We start from the raw sequence: 25,345 nt of genomic DNA, 5'->3' as shown, positions 1-25,345 counted from the left end.
AACAACCTCAAACTCACACTGGGTGGACAGACGTTGATATTGTTGAAAGAACATAAATTTCTTGGCGTTACCCTTGATAGACAGCTGTTGTTAGCGTCGCACATCCGCACTCTCTAGAAAGGCGCCAACATAGTTATAAATTTACTGCGTCAAATAGCTGGCACAACATGGGGAGGATCAATCCCTTCACTACTGAAAGTGCATAATGCACTAATGAAACAAAAGGTTGCATATTCAGAACCGATTCTCCAGGATTTATCAAAATTTACAGAGGAGCGCTTTCAGAGATTACAGGCAAGGTGGTCAAGAGTATGCAAGGGAGTCCCACAGGCAACATCGAGTTCTCCCGTAATTGCCGAAGCTCATCATACGCCATTCTCCTTAATACGAACTGTCAAAACTTGTCGCCATATTTTACGTCTTGCAACTCAGCACGAGTCGCATTCATTGAACCTCGCACTTACAGAAACAAGTAATTGTGAGCTACACTAAATTTCGCAGGAACATAAAGCTTTGCTACCGAGGTATGAGATAAACAGAGTACATGATAGTTTTCCTCCTTGGTCACTGTCAAGACCAAATATACAGTTGTCGGTCGAAGGAATAATATCTGAAAAGGATATGTTCGGGACAGTTGCACAGGAGCTGCCACTATTTGATTTATTCTCTATATTTGCAGTATATTCACGGGTATACATGGTTCTTGCAATGCAAACCCCTTCTCTTTAGCATTTGTCATCCCCTACTTGGCAATAGAGCAGACATTTATAATATGTCGAGTGACGTCTTCTACTGCTGTGGAGGTATTTGCAATTCTATCTGCACTACGCTTCATAACATCCGAAAAAGAGGCACAAAAATGGGTAACTTTTAGCGATTGGAAGGTCGCTCTGGCGTCGCTACAAAGTGACAAAAACCTCTTTCAGAACGCTACCATATTATATGAGACCTAAAAAGAACACGCAAAAGCAAGAAAAATGAACCATGCGATTGAGTTTCAATGGGTTCCAGGTCACTGCAGCATTCCAGGAAACACTGCAGTGGACGCCGTGGCCAACAGGGCCCGCAATAACGAAGGGAGATTTGATCTGCTGATTTCACACACTGAAATACATTTACTTTTCAGACAGCTAACCAGTAGTGTCACCAAAGACAAATGGCTCGTTGAAAATTTTGTAAGTTCAGACTTATACTTAATAAACCCTTGCATAAAACTAACCATCCTATCAGAGTTAAGAGAAAATAGAAAATTTGAAACATTGGTTCACCGCCAACGGCTTGGTATACAGCATTTACGCAACACTTCCTACACAGGATAAAGCGTGCGCCTAGTACAGAGTTCTCCTGTGACCGCCCTGACGAAGATGTACCTCACCTGCTTTTGGAGTGCCCGAAATATGAAATACGAAGACAAGTATCACAAGGAAGTTTGCGACTTTTATATTAGAGGCCCTTCACAGTGACGAAAAAACTGTGCATGGCCAACTGCAGTTCTTCAGAAAAGAGCACTCGTAGCCTTCAAGACATTTCTTGAGGAATTCAATAGTTTATGGGAATATTGACCTACCGTATGCGATGTCATCTTCATGCAAAAGGAAGTATGTAATATTTATATAGTGTGTTTATTACGTGTAATCATCTGTCTCAGTGTGAACTGACCTAGTATGTGGAAATAGTGTACATATGTATCTAGTGTGAACTGAACTTGTATGTGGAAATTGTGTACATACGTATCTAGTAGACGAATATAAACTGTCATGTGAAGAGAACTGACCTTGTGTGTGGAACACATGAACCCATTAACTGTATGTGAACTGACCCGTGAAGTTTCGTTAATGCGTACTTTCACATTGTATATTGTACAGACTCGCATTTTGTGACCTTATTGTTGATCGTTCGGTATATCTTGCCTGCTAAGAGAAAAAGAGAAGCCGGTGCCACCATAATGGCACCAACCTCTCGTTTGGCACCATTTCAATAAAAAAATTACTAAGAAACTCACAGTCCGCGCATCAGTCACTCGCAGAGTTACATGCATGTGTACCACATGCTGAACGTCCTATGAAGCCACTTCTTCACGAGTGCGTTAATACCTTTCATGAATGACGGTATTTACAAAACAAAGCAAGAAAAGCCGCGCGACTATCGCATCCAAATTCCCTGCAGCGCTCAACAGACGGCATGCTGTCGTTTTCAGCTCCACCGCTGCTAAGACAGTTGTCAAACATATTTTAACACAGCGCATGACTACGCGGACACAAGAGAAGAAGCAACGATTGGAAGAGCTGAGGTACCACGAGAAGATCCTTGCGTTGCGTATGCTGACAGCCGTCAAGCATACGACGACACTTGGGTAAGTCAGGTCAGACTGGTTAGGATGGAAAAAAGAGCCCGATGTATTCAGAAGAACTATACCCCAGCGCTGCTGTTTGTCCTTTCTTCTCCTTTGTCCGCGTAGTCGCGCACTGTGTTAAAATATGTTCAAAAACTCTTACCAACTGGCCAAGCTTTCAGTCCTTCTTAAAGCTGTTATCGCCATTATTAGCTCCGTAAAGCTTGCTGGTTGAGGACGTTCGCACTCTTCATGATTTTCAGTTCTCACGCAATGCAAACACTCACAAATTTATCCTCTTGCGCGCCATTTTCTTCGTCACAATATGGTACGGCGCGCAGGTTAGACTTCAAGTTGCAACATGTTGCCATAGTTTTTACGGAAGTGGCCGATAACTCGGACGGCGTGCGTTCACCAAACGCAGGAGTAGTGATGAAACAAAACGTAAAGGGAAGGTGTATCGTTCCTATATCTCGTTGCACTGAGGATTGAGATACACGGTCTCATCGACACCGCGTGCAGTCGCATATTACGCCGAGGTCCCCGCGATCTGTTCGGAGATAAGCCTTCATATCATGTCAACGTGTTGTGCGTGTCCGCGGCTATACATGAATGATGCCTACCTTAAAACTGTATATGAACGTTATATTCTCAAACCACTCTTCCTTTGGGGCCACCGTAGTCGAGCAGTGCTTGCATTGCTCAGCTGTTGCCGATAATCGTGGGTTCAAACCTGCCACGGAGTTTCATTTTAACCTGAGTTCCTAAAGCGATCGTTATGCAGAAATCCCCGTCGACAACAGCGCCAACTTCTCCACTGTTGAGCGAAATAGCTGTGTTGGCCGTGCGCGAAAATTCCAGGCAGATGCAAATAAAGAGAATAGCCTTAGGTCGTTTGCGAATTTGGGTTTGTGGAACATTTAGGTCTCCATGAAGAAGCGAGGAGAGGCTGGCGATTGTGAAAGAGGGCGCGTGTGTATGTACAATTTTTTTTATATAGGCGGAGTGGCTGGAGGCTGATTTCCTTCAAATTAGGTGCGCATCGAAAAGCCCCAGGAGAGTGAACAATCCACAGAAGAGTGCCTAATGATCGCTTGCGGCTTTGGCGCATACAACCACAACAAACATTTAATCAAGGTTTCTTTGTGTATTCAGCGCCAGTGCAGTTTCTGCGTACATGAATGTTACACTTTTTCTGCGTTGTTTCCATTAGCGCATCAAGAAGTCAGCTAGCTATAGGATTGTTGCTGCCTGAATAGTAATGTGGGGAGTCGTTAGGTTAAAGTTATAGTTAGAGCGAACAGGATGCAGCAATGACGTTTCGAAAGGACATTACGAAGCTGGTACTCAAGCGATAGAAGACCACAGATGCACGGGGCGCGGGACGTTTGTAATATGCGTTCTGTAGGGGGGTACGCGCTGCAAAATTGGGTGGTTTCGTCCATAAGATGGTTCCGATACTTTGAATGCTTGCTACATACACTGGTACTTATTATCTACGCAGCGATAAGCCATCATCTTATTGTCAACGACTTTTTTGTGATATAGTGAAGAGAACAACTATTGAGTATATATTGAGGAACGACGTTGAAAATTGGGTGATTCAATGAATAGTCAACAGAATGTTGGAAACAACTCAAAATTCATTTTTCCCAAGGTCTGTAATATGATAACAAAGCTCCATAACAACTTCCTGGTGTATGTTCACTCCCCCAATCACTGGAAGCGTTTCAGTCTCACTGAATAATGCAATGCAGTTGAGAGGCAATATTTTTGGGAGCCGCCAACAAGACGCCGCCTCCAGGCATAATATTCAATAACATTGATCAATCACAAAGTGGTCGACAAATGGGAATATTCTACTGTCCCGACCATAAGAATGTTAGCAGCATTCTGTAAGTGATGCAATATCAGCAGACAAGGTTGTCACCTTTATTTATTACACTTCTGATGTTGCAGGAAAGAGCCCCGCCTTAGAGGCTAAGGTACTCGGCTGCTGACCCGCCCGCCACGGTGGTCTTGTGGCTTAGGTACTTGGCTGCTGACCCGCAGGTCACGGGACCGAATTCTGGTTGCGGTGGCTGCATTTCCAATGGAAGCGGAAATGTTGTAGGCCCGTGTGCTCAGATTTTGGAGCTAATTAAAGAACCCCAAGTGGTCGAAATTTTCGGAACCCTCCACTACGGCGTCTCTCAAAATCATATCAAGGTTTTGGGACGTTAAACCCTAAAAATCAATCAATCGGCTGCTGACCCGCAGGTCACGGAATCGAATCTCGGCAGCGGTGCATGGCTGCATTTCCGATGGAGGCGAAAATGCTGTACGCCCGTGTGTCTAGATTTGGGTGCAAGTTAGAGAACTCCAGGACGGCAAAATTTTCTGAGCCCTCCACTACGGCATCTCTCAAAATCATATGGTGGTTTTGAGACGTTAAACCCCACATATCAATAAATCATTGTTCATTGAATAAGAAAAAAGGCATTGAATGGTAGCCCTTCACGCCTTACGATGCTTCGGTGCGTGCTGGATTACGCGAAAAACTATTATTGCCAGTTCAAATAATGCCTGCTACTACGCTATCTGTCGTCGGGTTATACATGAGCTTTTTTTTATTTGTATTAGCGAATTGGATAAGGTTTTTTGCTGGCGTCATAAGTGGCGGGCGCAGAAACGCCGCCCGCATCTTCCGACGGGGAAGCCTCAAGTAAATGCGTTGCGGAGTGGTGGGCTATCGCGAGAATGTTGCGTAATTGAGAAGGGTTTGTGAATGCCTAATTATTATTTGGTCTTTTCTATTCATAGTTACTGATTGAAAGAGAAGCGTTGCCTTCAACGTCAAGTGATAGCCAAATCAACGCCTCCTAAAAAATTTGGCCGAATCTGCATGTTACACTGTATATGTCGTCGAATGACGATAGTCTTGCGTCTGGGGAGAGTGAAGAAAACGTTTATTTGATGTTCTGCGCAAGAAAATCGGTGAATGGTATTCCCAAGGCACTGCGTTAGAGTACCTCGAGCGTGTAACGGAGGCGAACAAGTGCATCTAGGCCCGCTAGGCACGAGCGCCATCTGGCAGTTATCTTCGAAAACGAAGGCGTGCGCGACCGCGGAGAAAGTTGCGCGCCAGTCACGGAGGTAGTAAGGTGTAGAAGGCAAAGCGACGGGCAGGTGCCACCACCGTGCCGTCGTAGCAAACCGCTGGAAACACCTTCTTGAGCATTGCATTGCACTGTCAGCGCAGCGCGTTAAGCGCTACACTCCTGAGAGTGTTTTGTGTGTGTCTGTTCTAGTATAAAGGCAGACATACAAAACAAAGAGATGTTGTTATGGCGCCTCAGATATGCGCAATATTTGCTTTTTAATTAACAGTCGCACAACTATGAACACTAAACCTTGAGCAATATTGGTGGGTGCTGCGGATGGTGTTGGCCGTTTGGTGCCGTTTAAGGTATCGTTAGGGCGGACAAACACATGAATGGACAGACAGACAGATCAAAATTGTTCCGTCGAAGGTCCCCAAAAACTATGTCTGGAACGTGAGCCGCGAACGCGCTGCCCTACCCTCTGATTTTACCCTCCTCCTTTGATACGAAGTCGAGCTCTCCGACGAGCGCCCCATGCAAACACAGCAATGCTCTCACAGTTGTCTCCGAGCAGCCGTGATGTCACGTGACAGAGCGGTACGGTTATGCCACTTGACTAAGTGGTACGGAGGCCAGCGGCCTCATGCGGCGGCCGGTCGCAACACAAGGCAGGAGGCATGACCTCCGAGATTGCGTGCTGGCAGGAGGCTCTCAATTGAAAAGAGAGTGACGTTACAGGCATAGTTTTTCTAGAAGGCGTTGGCCAAATAAAGACGTCTTTCATTGAATTTATAACGCGTGATGCAGGGCCTACATATACGGAGTGACCACTGAAGTTCTGTGCAGGGTGAGCAGTCTTTTCTTTATTATTAGCAGGTGCTGTCCGCATCGGCCTTTCGAGGCGAGAGAGGGGGACAGGAGTGAAAGTTTTACGGGAGTCTTCCTGGGCCGGGAGAGTCTCTTTCGAGCATCCAGTGCGTACGGGCGTGTTCTTCTGAGCTCTTGCGTCGGCGCGAGACTCTGCGGTGTCTCTTTCAAGGGTGCCCGCTTTCTTTGCTTCTGTCTATGTCTTCTGCTGTGAATGTTAGTCACCCGGTGATACTCACTCAGCGATTGTGAATGTGCTTTCCTTGACCATCGGCAGCCTTTTGTGTCGCATGTTTTCCATGGCGAGGCACCAACGCTCCTGTGACTCAGTTTGATCGCCCGTGACGCGCGCCCCTCGCTTGTGCCAGCGCCGTTCGGCAAGTGTCTGAGCTGTGTGGTTGGTGTCTACCAGAAGCTACGAAGCCCTCCAAATCTCTCAGGCCCTCCAAATAAACGCCGCCACAATTGTGCACGGTGGCAGACGAGAAGCGCCACCTTCTCAGCAGCTACAGCTGAAATCATGGCTGCTCCTGGTTTCGCTGTGATGCCGGGCCCACCTGTGAGTCCGATGGCATGATCATCAAAGCATTTAGAACGGGTGGCCCCACCTAAGTCATCTCTATTGTCACCAATGTGCTAGCTGCCCGCGGCCACAGATGACGAGCTCATAGACTCCACGAACTTCCGTAGCGATGTTGTGATGATGACGGCAGCGATTGCGATGCTCCACGCAAGCTTGTGAAATCGGCACCGAGTTCTTAATGTACGGACGCTTCTGAAAGCTGCGACGCATTGCCGCTTTCAGTGAAGATTCCAACAAATGGTGGTGGAATACCACAACCTAGCATGGCTACTCCGACGCAGAGCTTCTGCAGCACGCAGCTGCGGCTTTCATGAAGCTAAACCCACAACTGATGACCACAAGAACATTGAGGAAGAAGGGCAAATCAAAGCACCGTGGGCTGCATGGTACACCGCATCTCCCAAATGGGCCTGTGGTGCACGCAAGCACTGCAACCGCATTGCAACCTCAGTGCATACAGGAGGTTCTTCACAGCGCAGCACGGCGGAAAGTTCTTTCTGTGCCACAAGCTACCGTTCCAGCTCTGGAGAATTTCACTCTGGCGAGCTCAATGTGGTGCCGTCGACGTGCATGGGCACTCGCCGCGTCTCCTGGGATTCTCGTTCACCCAGCCGTAGCAAGGACAGTTTTAGTCAAGCCATTAGCACCAAACAGTTCCTTCATGCCAAGATTGCGCTTGATGCTGGCGTCTGCGCTGTCGTCGTGGCGTGGTGTCATCAAGGTGCGAGTCAACACCCGCCAAAATATCGTGGCGGCCGACGTGTCGTCCCGGGAGTGCCTGGAGAAGCTGCTTGGTGCAAGTGAGCTCTGCGGCATCCCCGTGTCCGCCCGAATTCCTGGTGACGTAGGAGAGAGCACAGAGTACCTGCATGGTGTAAAAGGTGACCTTGCTGATCAAGAGCTACTACAGTGCATTGAGTCGTGCGTCCTGGTAGTGTCTCTTCTATTGAGCGGAAATGCTGTAACGCTGCAGTTTGCTGGCCCTGTCCCGCCAGAGTACGTGATCCTCTTCAAGCTGCTGTGTTGGGTGCGCCCTGCTAGGCCGCGTTCATTGAAGTGTATGCAGTGCCACCACCTTGGTCACGCAGTACCAGCAGGTACGCCAAATGCTGCCTACGTTGTGGTCAGAGTCATTCTTCAAAAAAGAGCGGTGGTGCCAGAACACATTGTGTAAACTGTGGATAACCACCCAGCAAACACTCCCGCCTGTTGTAAATGGCAAGAGGCATACAAGGTGGCCGCCATCCTGGCCTCATCTTTGGTACCACTTTCCAGACAAGCTGTGTGCACCATTTTACAGGAAGAGAATCACCCACAGCTGTCGGGCCCTCCTGTTAGCACAGCCACGGGAATATATGCACAGGCCGCTTCCGGTGCACCACGCGCTGTACCAACCCCTGCCCGCCAGCAAGCCAGTGCCTGTTCGGTGCCAACTAGTACTACTTCCAATGCGTCTCTTGTTACCCCTGCGGCGGCGCTTTCCACCAAGGCCATGCCGCAATTGCGAGAGGATGCGCAGGACGCCATCATCGCCTTGCTGCAGCTCTCTATGCGCGCGGTCGGTGAACTCCTCCCATCGGACAGCCCGATGAAAATCATCTGCCTCCATGGTGGCGTTTGCAGAAAACTTCCTGCCATCATGGCTAGTCAAGAGTCCAGCCGTCGTCCACGCGTCCACACCAACTCTTTGCGGAGGTGTGCTTCGACCTTAAAGAATCCTTGCTTCAGCATGAGTACGATGTACTCGCTCTGCAGGAAGTGTACGTCGCAGATGCGACTCTATGGCTACCTGGATATGTCGGCTACTGGAATACCACATCCTGCACAGTCTCCGGATCCTCCTATGAGCCAGGCCTGGTGGAAGGCTATCTGCAAGACACTGGCCGATGTCTCTCGTACGTGCGTACCTCCATCGCACACACGGTAGTCAGTGTTGATGACCTCACAAGAGGCCCACTAGAGTGTTGTGCTATAACAGTGCGGCTAGGCTCCTGCGACACCACTGTGGCCAGCTTCTACGTGCGTCCCAACAAACCTTGAAGCACCTCCAGCCTGCTTCCCATAGTTGGTCGCCTGGGCCGTAATTTTCTCTTCTGCGGAGACATTAATGGTCACCATACTGCCTGGGGTGGAGACAATTGTGCTCGGGGCCGAGCTGCGTCGGACGTCATCCTTCTTGCAGGCCTCAAAAGTTTGAACATCGGGGAGCCTACCTTTCTGCGCATAAGTGTGTGTACTTCTATTGACTTTAGTGTTACAACAAATCATTGTGCGTTTAACTGGTCGATCAGTACGGACACCTGGGGATTAAATCACTTTTTCATTTTCCTGAACACCAACCCTGTTCCCTCCCCCAGGAGCAGAGTTTTCTCAAAGTACAATTGGAGTACATTCCGACGACTTATTGCGACTCCTGCGGAGGGAGACTTCTTGCAGCATGTGACCGACAGCGCTAAAGCGGCTACCGTCGTGTCGAGAACCAAACCCGGACGTCCCGTTCCTGCCCTCAAGCCGATACAGTTGTAAGCCACACGGAGAAGGGTCGAGCATCGTTTTATCTGCAGTTTCGCGGCAGAAGTTTGGGCAGCTTTAAGGCTGCTGGACGCCGTTTGGAGACGCCAAGCAAACCAATAATGGAAGTGAAGCGGGGAGGGTGTCAGTACCATCTCTAGCACTCGACGCAGTTCAAATACGTGGCGGCGTCGGCGATCACTGCAGCGTGGGTCAGCCATCTCTCAGCCTATACTGACCATGTCATCTCTCTGGGTCTCATGGAGCTCGCTCTGGCGTACCTATTGGCGAGTCGATTTGCAACGATACTACCAGGATTACCAGCAGAGGTCTGGATCTTCGACAGACCAGTATGTATACGCCATATACATAACCCTGCCTTTACCATTGAGAGAGTGGCAGTTCTGTGCCACGAACCGTGAATCGTTCCTGCCCCACGATTCGACCGCGTGTCTCAACCACTCGAAGCGGCGAAGAGCACCTTAAGGGGACAGAATTACGTTCCAGACGCTCCGCAACCTGGCAGACAGTGAGAAGACCTAGCTCCTGAGTCACTTCTATGACATCTGGAACAGCGGAAACCTACCAGAGTCCTGGCTTACTGCCATCATCGTAACCACCCTGAAAGCACGTAAGTTAGCATCGACGCCCTTCTCGTACAGGCGTGTACTCTTACCTCAGTCGTCTGATAGGTGATGGAGGCAATGGTCTTGGTCCACCTCGAGATAATCTCTAGGACCTTGGGCTATTTTCCCGAGTAGTATACCGGATCGCGGACCCACCGCTCCACAGCAGATGCGCTCAGTGATGTAATTTTGACTCTTGAAGCATGCAAGAAGCAGGAAAGAGGCGGCTTTTGCAGTGCTTTTAAACGTACAGGATGTCTTTGATGGCGTGCCGCACCTGACAGTCATGGAGGCACAGGCAGCCCTGGGCGTGCACGGCTATATCCTGTACTTTGTGCAGGCCTCTCTGTCAGCCCGATTTTTCCATGTGAGACTCGACCACGTGCTCAGCACTCCACAAGCGGTATCGCTGTGTGTGCCACATGGTTCTGTACGGAGCCCCTTCTTATTCAACATCGCATCGGCACGCCTGCCAGTTTTTATTTCTTCTGGCCAGCGCTACCTAGTCTAATGTTTCATATATGCTGACGACATCACCTTGTGAAAATGGGTCCCTACCAGGAACATGCGAACTGTTCGAACCCTCCTGCAGAGTGCACTGAATGATATGGTCGGCCATGTCGCATCTGTAGGCCTCTCCGGCCAAAATGAAGGTACTTCTTGTGCACCCCAGGCCAAGGACACGCAGCAGAGTGCCCGTCTAGTCATCGAGAGCACCACAATACCGTAGGAGAGTGCGGTGATTTACTATGGGCTTCGCATCGATCGTCGGCTGTCCTGCGCTCCCGCGGTCAAGAAGGCCACATGCATGGTGAAGAGAATCCATAGTGCGGTGAAGGGCTCTTCCTCAGTGGCCGTGGCTGCTCACTATCCTGGGCTCTTCATCTTTACACAGCAGCAGCAACATCACGGATATTGTACGCATTTCCTGTGGTGGCGCTTCTTGGGTGGCTTTTGGAGCGCCTCGAGTTGCAGTATTGGGTCTTCTCTCACTGTGTCCTCGGCCTGCCTCGATCCTCTCAAATCGCAGCCACCCTGGCAGAGGTGGATGTCTGGCCTCTCTCCCTGCTCCTACAGCAACGCGGCCTTCTACACGTTGATCAATAGTCCATGCGCCTGATGGGTGCCCGTGCTTGCCCAGCTGCAAAATCCACCAGGATTTCGGATAGGTTAGCTGCTGCAGATCTATCGAGCAGCTGTGGGACTGATACCTCCAGCTGTACTTTTTCCCTCGCTAACAGAAAAACCACTGGCTATCAACACTAGTCTAGGAGAGCTCTCCAAGCGTAACTCACTCATTTGTGCTCTCAAGCAGGCATCTGCCTCCAAGCTAGACGAAAAACTGGCTGGAAGGCTTGTTGCGCACACAGGCGACTCCGTCATTCCAGAGATAGGCTTGGCCGCAGCTTCCGGCATGATGCCAGCACTTGGTTGGATGTCCTCCTGTTTTCTACCTTTTGCGGCCTGCTCTACCACTGCAGAGACGGCCTGTCTCTACCGGGCAGTTGACCTCCTGGCAGCAAGCCTCCTAACGTGCCCTGTGGCGTGTGACTCAAGAGCTGCGTTGCTGGCCTTGCCGAAGCCGAAACGGCCAAGATTCATAACGCAGCTGCTCGCCCCCAAACTGCATGCCCTCCTTGCCAGTGGCGTCGATGTTTCTCTGCACTGGGTCCCATCTCATGAGGGAATCCAGAAAAACGAGCAGACTGACGCCCTGGCGAAAGAAGCACATCACTACGCCGTCTCTGTGCGCCTACTTTGGTTGCCTCAAAATTTTCGAGGCTCACATTGAGGAGTCTGTCGCTACGCTGCCACCCTGAAGATTGCGTAGCAAGAATGGAAACACCATCACGACTATAGTCTTTATAAAGGCAGGTGAACTCCTTTGCGGGTTAGACGGTTGTCAGGAGGGTTCACAAAAGAGTCAGAGGACTTTTTTCTTTAGAGGGCACGCTCACAGAAACAACAAGTTGGTGTCACGCGCATCAAGGGGAGAGTGATTCGAGGAGAAAAATGAGAAAAAAATAACAAGGACGCAGTTTTCAGCCTCCCGTCATGGGGCTCAGTGCCCTGATGAATAGGTAAGGGCATAGAGTTTCTCACCAACCTACCAAGAGGAAAATCTGGCATGAATGAGCTGCTGGATGCAAGAAAATGACGGAATATATTAGCTTCGAACATGGCTCGGAACAGTATACCTCATAGATGCGTCAGGCTTCACGGTAAATAGATGGTTTTTTTTTTACTGAAACCACACGTACTAAGCTAGTTGGTTCTCTCATTGCAAAGAAACGTGTTTTATTTACCTCTGGAGCCTTCTTCGTCGATGTACAATTTTATGACGCGTAAGAAGCAACCAACGGCCGCTAAAATCGGCAGACAGACGACAAAGCGAGCGTTCCCTCTCCCCACTGTCCTGTCGTCTGTTTCTTGCGCCGTTTGGTTGACCCGTCAAGTAGACCTTTATTTTACAGAATATTACGCTGGAATGAGATCCGCTTATAAACGCTTTGTTTCAGAAAAGCTTTATTTATGTAAATGTATTCGCTTTTGAACTGTAGCCTCACTGAACACCAGACAACACAAGCCTCGCAGACCCATATACCGTCGTTCCCGGTGCCCCGACGGGGTCCCTTAAGAAATTCGCATAGATGGTGGCGCCAGACTTCTCTCAGGTATTTCTGTGAGAAGCTTTCTCAGTAAGGGGGAAGTAAAGTGGTTAAAGAGAAAAGGTGACTACAGGCATGGTAGCATTTGACGCAGCCTGTGGTTTTTTCGTTCTGTCTGCGTCTTCTCGCACTGCACGAAACCAAGTAGCCGAACTAGTGCGTCACTTTGCATTATCCAGATGTGATCGGCAAGTGGCCAACGAGAAACTGAATCTGCAATACAGAAACGTCATAAGTGGCTCACATTTAAGCAGCTCTCTTTTAAATTCATGTTTTTTTTTCACTACGGTCAAATTCAGTGCGACTTGGAAGATGACTCAGGCGTTTTCTCGAATATCGCACAAAGGGGCGAACTGTTGTTGCGATTGTTTGGTTGTCACTCATTTCGCCTACCGTCCATCCATCCACCCTGTTGATGTCCAGCTATCGGGGCAACTTCACGTACTGTTATATTAGCATAGCGTACAAAAACTTCGTGTATTGAGGAGAACAATACATTTTGCATTATTTGTTTATTTATTACACAGAAATTTATTTACCAATACTGTAAGCCTTTGTACAGGCCGATACAGGAAATTGTTAAAACGTATACATGAGCGTGAGAAACGTAAAACAAAAACGAAAGCAGAACACAGAATGCTTCAATAGATAATACTTTAGTAATACGCAAGAACATCACAAAAAAGCAGAAAAACCAATATATCCACAGGCACCATAAAAGTGAACAAGCTTCTGCAACATTTACATCATGAATTTTGTGCCTATATGTAAAATTAATAAAGAATTACGCTTTTACGATAAATTCATCCACAGATCGACATTCAACAATTTCATTTAGTTATGCGTTCCAAGTTTCAATTGTCCATGGAAAAAAGAATATTTAAACAGGTTGCATTTGGCCAGATAAGGCCTGATGACTTTATTATTACAGGTTTTGATGCAGCAGTGGTGCAGCATCTACACATAGTCTTGTTTGTTTATGTTTATGTTTCGTGATAGAGCATAAAAAGAAACTTCATCGCGACCACATTACGCCGACATGCAAGGGTAGGCGACGCTGCCCGATTTTTAAGTCCACTTACGCTCTGGTGTCGAGAGCACTTCGAATACATAAATCCTAGTGCTTTATTTTGTATACACTTTGGGTTTTAAATGCGAAGCATTTCTTAGCGAACTTCGGGGAAATTGAGCGTATCTATCTATCTATCTATCTATCTATCTATCTATCTATCTATCTATCTATCTATCTATCTATCTATCTATCTATCTATCTATCTATCTATCTATCTATCTATCTATCTATCTATCTATCTATCTATCTATCTATCTATCTATCTATCTATCTATCTATCTATCTATCCGCCTACGACATTTAGTTCTCCTGGCCGTTTCGATAACGATATTGATACCAAACCTGGTATGGCATAACATGATTGTACGAAAAACATATCTTACAAGTCGTAACATCAAAATCTTGACATATATGTCATGGATGTCACAATATACATATCATGGTCCTGCTGCTCTTGCGGTGGTTTCGTTCACATGCCATCTTGCAAAACTGGTATAGTATGGCATGATTGCATGGCGAACACAAGCGACAGACCCTAACATGAAAATCATGACATGCGTGTCATGTAACAACATGGCATGCCAAACTCATAATATGCTTGTGACCGTTTCGCTTGCGTCACATATACCTAATTTGGTATTACAGTGCGTGAATGGATAATGCAGGTATGTGACTGGAGCAAACGTGATAATCATAAGATGCATGTCATGAAACAACATGACTACAAGCCACACTCATGATGCGCTGGCGGCTATTTCGCTAGCTTCAGTTGTACCGAATTTGGTATAATGGGACATGAATGAATGACAAAGGCGTGATACTGGTGCAAACATAATAAGCATGAGATGCGTGTCATGTAACAGCATGACTACATGCTACACTGATGATGCGCTCGCGGCCATTTCGCTAACTTCACATGTACCAAACTTGGTATTACGCGACGTGAACGGACGACAGAGGTAAATGACACATACAAACATGATAACCACGACATTCATATCATGTCAAAACATGACTACATGCCGCACTGACGATGCGCTCAGGCCCGTTTTGCTAGCTTCACATATGCCAAACTTTGTATTCTGTGACGCCAATGGATGACGAAGGTATGTGACTGGTGCAAACAAGATAATCATTAGATGCGTGTCATGTGAGAACATGACTACATTCCACAATCAAGCCGCTATGACATTTCGATGTGATGCGTTGCGCGTGCTCGCCGGCGTTCAAATGCTGTCGCGTCACGCCGGCGTTGCCATGCCAGGCGCCGGTCCTGCCAAATACTCGCAGGCGCGCGCCGCACAACGTTGCTTTGACGCATGTGCGTTTCATCGCGTCCTGTGCCCTTCCGTCACGAAAAGAGGGAGACGCAGTGTTGTCTGGGAATGCATCGGCACAAAATGCAGCATGTCGCATTTCACGCCGGTTGCCGTCGGGCCGCGCCGACGAACGCTGCTCGCGCCTGGCGTGAGGCTATCGAGTGCTTGCGTTTTGCTAACGTAGCGTCGCTGTGCCCAGCGTGCACGCGAGTCAACGCTACATCAGAATATAACGGGCCCTTCATGATGCGCTCACGGCCATTTTGCTAGCTCGGCATATACCGAATTAGGTGTTACATGACGTGAATGAATGACAAAATATATGAATGGTGCAAACATGGTAATCTTGACACGCGGGTCATGTAAGAACAAGACAACATACTACGCTCATGGCTTGCTCGCGACCGTTTCGTGAGCTCCACATATACTAAATTTGGCATCTCGTGACTTGAGCAGATGAATAAGGTAAACGACACATCCAAACATGATAATCATGACAGGAAAGTCATGTACGGCATCATTTACCTCCACCTCGTAATTTTGTGTCTATTTTAAAGTGACACGTCAACAATTCTCATTCGGGCTTCGCACATCATCGATTACAAGTTTACGTGGGATCTGCAATTTTTGTATATGTTGTTTCTGGTGTGGGTTCCACACAATATTACCATACTAAATAAGTGACCCCACTAATGTTTTATATGCGGTTAACTTCACATGCGATGGAAGTGCAGACAGTTTCTTCACAAGAATCCTAATGTTCGGAAAGTGTTTGTGCACGTGTTATCAATGTGAATATTTCATTTCATGTCTCTTGTAAAGGTGATACCCAGGTATTTCACTGAACCCGTCACTAATAAAGGGTTACCCATTAGTCTCTAATTGAAGCTAAGAATCGCCTTTTATGAGTTACGATCATGAATTTAGTTTTCTTAACAATAAATTTAACGGTTCATTTGTCCCACCAATGAGCTTGCTTGTTAAGTGTATTGTCCAATCTGAGTTGATCATCGACTCTCTGCACGCAAGCGTAAATAACCAAGTCATCGGCAAAGTGCTGTAACTTTACCCCTTCTTCTGTGCAATGAGCGATATCATTGCGTAAATAAGAAATAACAGTAGTGCGAGAACAGATCCTCGTGGCACTCCTGAATAAACTTCGAGTTCATGAGAGTCATAAATATTTATAGAAACATACCGAGTTCGGTTCAAAAGATAAGCTGCTATTCATTTTACAATACTGTGTGCGAATCCAATAGACCTGATCTTTTTGCTTAATTAATAGTGCGTGACACGACCAAAAGCCTTCGAAAAATCAACAAAAATAGTATCAACTAGAAAATTTGAGTTATTCATTGACGTAAGGCCATGGGTTATCTCTAATAACTGAGCAATTGTTGATAAACCTTGTCTAAAACCATGTTGCATAGGGTATAACGAGTTATTTTCTTAGAGGTACGTCATGATAGCTTTACTCACTATGTGTTCCATTAATTTACAGCAGCAACTAATAGGTGATATTGGTCTATGTGTTTCCACGTGTAGCTTGTTGCCCTCTTTGTGAATCGGTATTGTGTTAGCGCACAGCCAATCTTTAGGAAGAGAAGATGTACTCATTGATGTCTAAAATATTATCTGCAAAAAAATAAAAAAGTTCCTGAGCTCATTTTCTCCAAAACATATTTGATATGTTATCTGGTGCGGACAATTTTTTGGTGTTCATTCGCAAAAGGAAGCGTAGAATACGTCGTTCTGTTATATCGAAGTCACCCTTCCGGTTATGAGTTACTGGCATGCGCACCGGTGCAATTGCTGAGCGTGTAAAGACGGGCTGAAAATATTCTTAAATGTATTTGTCACAATGTGCATGTCTTCTATGACTAAGCCTGCTACTTCTATTTTACTGATTCCACCATCTGGCTTTAATAAGTGGCACCAAAATTTTTGTGGTTCGTTTTTAATGAAGTTTGATGAAGTGTTTGAAAATAAGTAGTAATTTGAAGCTTTCGATTATTTCTATTTTCAATTTGCAAGCAAGTTGTCTTGTTTCTGCTGAATCTATTCTTTTCCTTTGTCGATGTTTTAATTTCTGTTTTAGATGAATAATGTTCAGCCTTATCTATGGCGTTTTCCACTTGGTTCTTTTAAATTTAGTCGTTATAAAGTTATTTTCAGTGTCTTATAGCCTTTTTGATTTTTACCCTGATAACGTTGATATCTCCGTCAGTCTCAGCTGAAAAACTGTCCAGTGTTTCTTCTAGATAGTCAATATTGCTTTCATAATTAGCTAAACTGTAGTCTTTCAGAGCAACAAAAAGATGGTTTTGCTTTATGTCTAGTGCTCCTACTTAGATTGAAGAATGTCAGAAAGAGCATTTTGTGAACTGATATTTCTTCTGTAATATTTGTGCGTGGTGTTATGGCTTGCGATACAAAAGCAAGATCATGTATTGCGCTAGCAATTTCATGGACACGCTTGGGTTCTTTAACAATCGGTGACAAAGAAAATCCAAACATTATATCCAGCAGATACAGTTCTCAACATCTCTGTTGTTGATAGTACACGTATCCTAGTTTATCCCAGCAAGATTGAAGTCACCAGGAAATAAGAACTTTGTGAGGTTGTTCATTCATTTGGGTGGGTAGTAATGAAGCTTCAGAAGATATTCCTCGGATACCCCTGGGTGCCTGTAGATAGCACCTATCAGCAACTATCAAACTTTACGTTGCACCAGGCACTTTCATGATTGTCTATTTCTGGCCCTTCTTGAAACGTTAAGCTGTTCTTTATCACAATAGTTACTCCGCCCCTATGGCCATCCCGATCTTTGCGAATCACTGAGTACGAAGCAGGTACAACTCTGATATCTTGCATATGGACATGAAGTGAAGTTTCTGTAACTATCACAACATCAGGACTATGCAATATGATTACTTGTTCCAATCGGTTAATTTTATTGACAATGCTTCGAGCATTAAGGCACAAAATCGAAAGAGGCGCGGAAGTCTTTTGAGTCTTGTAACCTTGTCATTTTTTTTCATCCCTTTACCCTAATGTGTACTGATTACGAGGCCTGGTAATCCCGTACATCGTGCCCACTCTTTTTGGTAAAGTCAACTCTGGTTGGCATGTGGGTTTTAACGTTCGAAAACCACCGTATGATTATGAGAGACGCCGTAGTGGAGGGCTCCGGAAATTTTGACCACCTGGGGTTCTTCAACGTGCACCCGAATCTGAACACGCGGGCGTACAACATTTCCGCCTCGATCGGAAATGCAGCCGCTGCAGCCGGGATTCCATCCCACGACCGGCGGGTCAGCAGCCAAGTACCTTAGCCACTAGACCACCGCGGCGGGGCTGGTAATGTCAACATTAACTTGGTTATCAGATCCCACGTGTACATCCATTCATTCCAAATTTAATAAACGACAGCAAGACCTTTGTACCGTTTGGCCTTTCACTTGCCGTTGAACGCTATAAATTAGCTCGAATGTCTCGAGTCCTTTTCGAGAAATCTTCTGACACTGATATCTGTGTGCCCTTAAGTGTCTTACAAGCATGAAAAAAACTCAGTTTTTTTCTTAAAATCGAGAAGTCGCAGAATGATCGGGCGAGGGCGTTGACTAGCGATTTCCAGCCCTATGAATTCTTTCTATGGATTTAACTTGCAGGCCCAGCATATTAATCAATATATTTCCTTCATCTTATTTTTTACACTCTTGGGCTCCTCATCTAATTTCTCAGTGGCGCCATAAATTACAAGATTGTTGCGGAGGCTTCTGTTTTCTATATCCCCCGGGGGGTTTTTATAACAAAATCATGCAGCTGTTTGGTCATGCTCTTGCAATAGCTTTCATATTCCGACACTTTTTGTTCATATTGTGTTAATCGAGATAGGTCATTCTCAATTACAGTCACTCTGATAGTAAGGTAGATACGGTTTTTTCAACTTGCTTCAAATTAGGAGTCAATTCTTTCAGCGTCTTGTTTGTTTCACTTTGTTCTTTGTGTATCTTTTTCAGTAGACCAGTGTTCGTGCTTTCGTCGCTATCTGAATCAGAATGCGGTCCTGGATTCAATTCTACATCACCTGATATTAGTAGTAACAGCCTCATGACATCGTAGCATTCACACATTAACTTAGCGAGAACTTGTGGACTCGGTAGCATCATCAGGGTTATGTCATCATCGTGCACAGAATATCCAAGACACTTGTCAGTGACTTGCGCAACACGAAATAAACGCATGTACACGTCTCCCGAGGTAGTACCACTAAGTGCACTCATGAGCTGGCAATGAAGATCTGTTTTATTTTATATCGACTGAGTCGATAGACGTCACTGGTTTCGGCACTTGATAGCTGCACTGCTGAACTCTTTCTATGATCGGCAGCTCATGGAATTTATTTTCAAATAACAGTCGGTTGACAGCAGTCCCAGTGCACAAGAGTGGTTCCTTGCTTCCCTGCGAAACGTCAGTTGTCAATCCAAGGCTTACGCCGCTTGCCGTAACGCGACCTGTGCCACAAGAAAGAGGCGCATGAGCATGTGTCCTGAGGTGGTGCCACCAAGTCCAGACCCACCCGCTCCACCGCTTGAGCGCTTGTTTTGACCGCCCTAGGGCCGCTGTTCAAGAAACATGGCAGAGATTTGGCAACAGTGATGGCAACAAAGAAGTTGTTGGCTGCCGGTGAATATAGCCTCGCGAGATTTGCAGCACTTGACCGGTTTCCGCCTTACAGGCTATGCTAAACCTATTTATAGCGATGCGTGGCCAGGATGCCAAGAAGTCTCGCACATTACCGTGGCGCATAAGCGTGTTGTGTCGCACCCTCGTATCACTACACCATGCTCGAACACAACTGTCACTCATCACCATGTCACATGGAGAGTGTGTAACGTTTGGAACCTTGATAAGTAACTATGAAACTTCCTTTGTGAATCTCCAGTGAAGACGCGGAAACACTACATCAAATACACTGTCATGTGGGAAGGCTCAACGTTGAAACGTTATTATTTAGTGAAAATCCAAGTTTACAAAAAAAAATGATGTGTATATGTGAAAGCATAAATGTCTGCGTTCTTCTTCGCTTTCCACGCCTTCATGGCGCTCGCCGAGCAGGGACGGCGTGCTTCGGCAGTTCGCCTCCAGAGAGGGCCACCCTGAATGTCGTCCTGCTTCTCCCACAGCATTGCACACAAAGGACAATTTTTCAGGCGAATATTCTCGTGAAACGTCTCTTTACCACCTCAAGAATATAACAAACATAAGCAAAGGAAGTTGTGCCATTGTTTCCGATGGGAGTGACTTCACATTCATAATCATGAACGCGTCTTCCTCATCCCTTTGGCCTAGAAAAAAAAAGCATACTTGTGGACGGAACGGGCATTTGTTTTGCTTGTCTGCATAATCCGGCCTCCGCAGTACAGTCACGTCGGGCCCATAACCGCGGCGCGGTAAGATGGCCACGACAGCGACTGGGGTTGAAACGAGCTCCATGAAGAATGGCCGTGCGGGGATAAATCGGCGTGCATACATCGGGGATCCGCCGGGAGAAAAATACGGCCGCAGCTGCGCCGGCCACGCTCCCTCGTCCGAGGCGAGGTTTTCTCTTTTTGTTTCCTCATGCGTGGCTACTCGCATTAACCGCAACAGGCAGCAACTGTTCTCACCTGTGAAAGCAAAAAAGAAGAAACGCCCAATGCCACTAGCTTAGACAACATTTTTGTGGCCGACATGGAATTTACTTGCTCAAGACACAAGGCAACTCTAATAATTGTTGGGGTTCCGCTTCTTAACAACACGATGTGAGAAGCACGTTAGTGTACGGCTCTTTATATTTCTAGCACTGAGTGCCTGTAACGTGCACACCAGCACAGTGAAGTCATGCATTTCCTTCGAAAAGCAGCTGTCGCAACCGGGGTTTGATTCCGCGACCTTCGTTCGTGTTAGTAGTCAAGCAGCTTAGCTAGTGGACCCTAGCGGCGGGTATAACAATATAGGAGGTGTATGAGGGGAAAGTTGGAACCATTTAGGTAAAATATAACTATATAGGCAAACAACTTTAGTAATTTGCAACTATCGAAGATCTGCTATTGTTTTTCGGATGTCGTCATCTACTATGCTTACAATGGGACCTGAAAAGTGATTATTTTTCTTGAATGATACGAAAAAAAAGAAAAAAAACACGCGAACATTGTACTATGCAGCGTGAGGCTTGAACCGCCGAAAGAAGACGACTTTGAACACAAACCTCGTTGCCTCGACTCCCTCAGGAGTAGAGCACGAAGAGTTGTTTCTTTTTGGGAGCAGCTTATTTCTCACAGCCTATCTCCCCTTTTGGTGGAAAGTGGGAAGACACGAACAGTTACTCTCCCCATGCTGCTACTCTTCTGCAGATATTTTTTTCGATGTTCCTCAAGGGAGAAACAGTTATCGTTTTGCGCAAAAATGAACAAAAAGCACAAAACAAAAAACCCAGAAGACGCCTTTGTTGGTTTACTTCTCTAGCGTTAAGAGGTATACAGAGGCATGCCATAAAATAAATGTTTATATAGATATGTGACATTTGCAAACAACTAGAAATTCGGGTGACCCAAAGGAAGCTGATTGAATTCGCGAAAACACAGAAAAATGCATACAATCTACACATTGGTTCCAAGCGATACATTTATGACTGTGCGAGGAACACAGTTATCAAATCCGTTAGATAGCTTCAGCGTGGCGCGCGTTCATAATCAATGACCAAAATATGCTGATACGTCAGTGCCACTGTCAATTGCTAACACCCGCAGAGTTATGTCGAAGCAGGATATTATCTCTACTCGTCTGAATGACATTAGCTCTGATATTGCCACATTTGCCAAAACTTAGCTGAATCCTGCTATCAGTGATGATGAAATTTCACCTTAGTTGGCATGCACCTTATCTAAAGGTGTGATCGTACTAGTAAAATTGGAGGCGGTGTTTAGTAGGCGCAAGGAAAACCATGAGTTCATTTTTCGTGAGCGCAAATTCTGACCTCGAAATATTTTAGGTAGTTTGTGCTGTCCCTTTCTCCCAAATCTTGCTAGATTGCTGCTATCGTGCGCTGGACTTCAACTCTTTGTTCAATAATATGCGACGTCACAACACCAACAAGGCATGTGAAATTTTTGAACCAGACGTAACTTACTTATTAATCGACTTCAGTTCGTTGATTGGGTCATACTGCAATTGCACTGTCACAAGTCAAACGATTTTCTTGACTGAATTCTACATGTCAACCATCTTCAAACTGTTCTGAAGCCTACACGTCGTCTAAACTTTCTAGATCATCTTCACGAGTGCTCCCGAAACAATAAATACGTAATACGGATGACTTGGACGTATCCAGTGACCATAAGTAACCCCAAGTAGATAGAAACATACCCCTTCCTGTAGCCGGTGTACATAAAAAACAAATTCGGGGCTATAGTAAAGACAATTATCAGGAGAATGATGGTCAACTTGCGCTATTTTTCGAAATTTTTTCCCTGCTGTTTCCGCAACAGATCCACTGAAGAGAACTGGCTGCTTTTCAAATAAATTTTTGAGTGCGTTAGTTGACAAGCATGTTCCACTGGTTAAAATTAGCAATGGTAAATCAAATTCATGGTTCACTAAAAATCTTCAGAAAAATCAGAATACGAAAAAGGGCATATACTATAATTCCAAGTGCTTGGGCAGTTCTTTTTCTTGGTTTAAATATAAAACATGCATAAAAAGCCTATTGCGCAGCTTTGAGTAAGGATAAGGAGAAGTATTATTTTTTATATGCCCACCCAACGGAAAAAGAACCCAGCTGAATTTAGGAAAGTCATAAATTTCACCAGCAAAAACCAAGGCATCTCGTTACACGATTGTAACAATGTCCCTCTCCCAGCTAGCCAGTTTCCAACAGCATTTAACTCCTTTGTCACTGCTGTCTTTACGAAAGAAAACACTGCCACCATACCCTACGCAGTTGAGCTTCATTACCAATTCATGGAACCAATAGACATTCAAATAGAGGGCATAATTATAGCCATAAATAATCTTAAGTTATCTTCTTCATGCAGTGTAGATGGAATCAATTTAAAGGTGCTATAGAATACAGTAATGGTCTCAAGCAAAATACCACACATATATTTCGGCAGTCTCTCGAAACTGGCATGACATTGTCTGACTGCAAGTTGGCTGAAATCGTACGAATATTGAAAAGTTGAAAGAAAACCTTATTAAATATTACCATCGTAGTTCGCTTACATGCATTTGTTGTAAAATGTTAGTACACATAATCGCGTCGCATATTTACAGACAGCTGGAATCCAATCATTTTGTTTTTCAAAAATCAGCACAGTTTTCAAAAGGACTTTTCAAGTGAGACTCAGTTCTTTCAATTAACCACATATATTCATGAAAATATGGACAATAATTATCAAACTGACTGATGTTCCTCGACTATTCGAAGGCTTTCGACCGGGTCACACACTTTCGACTTATATCGAAACTTTCCGCCTTGAAGTTTGAATCTCATACACTATCCTGGCTCCAAAATTCGCTATCCAATTGTTAGGAGCACGCAACAGTTACCGATTTCTCTTCTTTCCTAACTGACGTTGCTTCAGGTGTACCACAACGTAGCGTACTTGTATTCACCAATCATCTTCCGCTACGTGCCTCTTCTTCCATTAGGGTTTTTGCTGACGACTGTATTCTTTAGCGTCCAATCAATCACAGTGCAAATCAGCTGTCGCTCAAAAATGACCTCGATGGCTTGGGTAGTACATGGCTCATGACTCTAAAGGTTGGTGCACACCGGCGACTAGCAGTGGTCGCACGACCATTCGCAACCGGTGAACAAAAAGCGACTGATGTTCACCCGGGCACAGGTAGCATGAGATGACCGGAAGTCGCAAAACTATATAGTCACGTCTAGACCTTGTTATCAGCGAGAACTCTGGAGACCGGTGCCGATCAACAGATTGCCGCCAGCTGAGTGAGCAGAGCAAACGGAGGGTGCTGCTTTTATTGATTTTGTCCATTATAAATCAGCGTTTCCAGCAGCGTCAAGTTGTTCGATACATGCAAAGAATAAGAGGTTGTCATGGCGCTTGTGCTCTATGCCATAGTGTCAGCGTTGGCAGCACATAAGCCAAAAAAAGAAAAAGATTGGCAGATCTCACGTACAGTGGGAATCGATGATATGCGAAGCACGAATGAGGAAGAGTGATAGGTCACTTTAAAATCAGCACAACGTTAAGAGGTGGAGGTATATATTATGCCGTACATGACTTCCATGTCATGATTAACATGTTTGGACGTTTCATTTATCTTAGTCTTCTATTGACGTCACCTGATGCCAAATGGGTTATATGTTGAGCTAGGAAAACGGCTGCGAGCGTGCTATGAGCGTAGCATGTAGTCATGTTTTACACGACACGCATATCATGATTATCATGTTTGGACGTGTCATTTGCATTTGTCGTCCATTCATGTCGCGTAATACCAAATTTGGTACATGTTGAACTAGTGAAATGGCCGCGAGAACGCTATGAGCGTAGCGTATGTCATGTTTTACGTAAAACGCATATGATTATGAGGTTTGGACGCGTTATTTATCTTCGTCTATTTCCTTCCCGTAATACCAAATTTGGTAGATGTGGATCTAGAGCAACGGTGGATCTAGTGCGTCATGAATGACCCAATATACTCTGACGCAACCTTGAGGCACGCGCAGGCTGGGCGCAGCGACGCCACGCTAGCAAAACGCGAGCACTCTATATATAGTGTGACGCCAGGCGCGAGTGGCGCGGCCAGGTGGCAACCGGCGTGAAGTGTGCCGTGCTGCATTTCGCGCCAACGACGTTACTTAGACAGCACCACGTCTGCCTCTCTTGACGGAAGGACGCTGTGTGCGCTCAAACTCACGTGCGTCAACGCAACGCACTGCGAGTCTATGGCATGCAGATCCACACCGAAGGTCAGTGGGCAGATCCACTGATCTCTACTAAAAGGATATCGACTTCTGGCAAGGCATCGCCGGCGTGACGCGATAAAACGAACGACGGTGCGCACGAGTGCTGGCTCATGTCGAAGTGTACTGGCGCCTTGAGTGTGCCGTGTAATAATGTTCTTACATGACACTCATCTCATGGTTATCATGTTTGAACAAGTCACAAACTTTCTTCATTTATTCACGTGACGTAATACGATATTTTCGCATACTTCACGGTAGCGAAACGGCCGTGAGCGCATCATGAGGGTGGGACGCAGTTATGTT

At 45.9% G+C, this 25,345-nt stretch overlaps 1 protein-coding gene across 7 annotated transcripts in view; it reads left to right on the top strand.

Moving 5' to 3' along the window:
• The window catches only part of nab (NGFI-A-binding protein homolog), a 1,065,342-nt gene that overhangs the window by 491,465 nt on the left and 548,532 nt on the right, over window positions 1–25,345 (top strand). The gene's annotated exons all lie outside the window — the stretch shown is intronic.

This window comes from Rhipicephalus microplus, chromosome 4 (genome assembly GCF_043290135.1).
Source record: "Rhipicephalus microplus isolate Deutch F79 chromosome 4, USDA_Rmic, whole genome shotgun sequence".
Classification (NCBI taxonomy): domain Eukaryota; kingdom Metazoa; phylum Arthropoda; class Arachnida; order Ixodida; family Ixodidae; genus Rhipicephalus; species Rhipicephalus microplus.
Note: the sequence above shows the minus strand (reverse complement) of the source record. Positions and strands in the feature narration are given on the sequence as shown.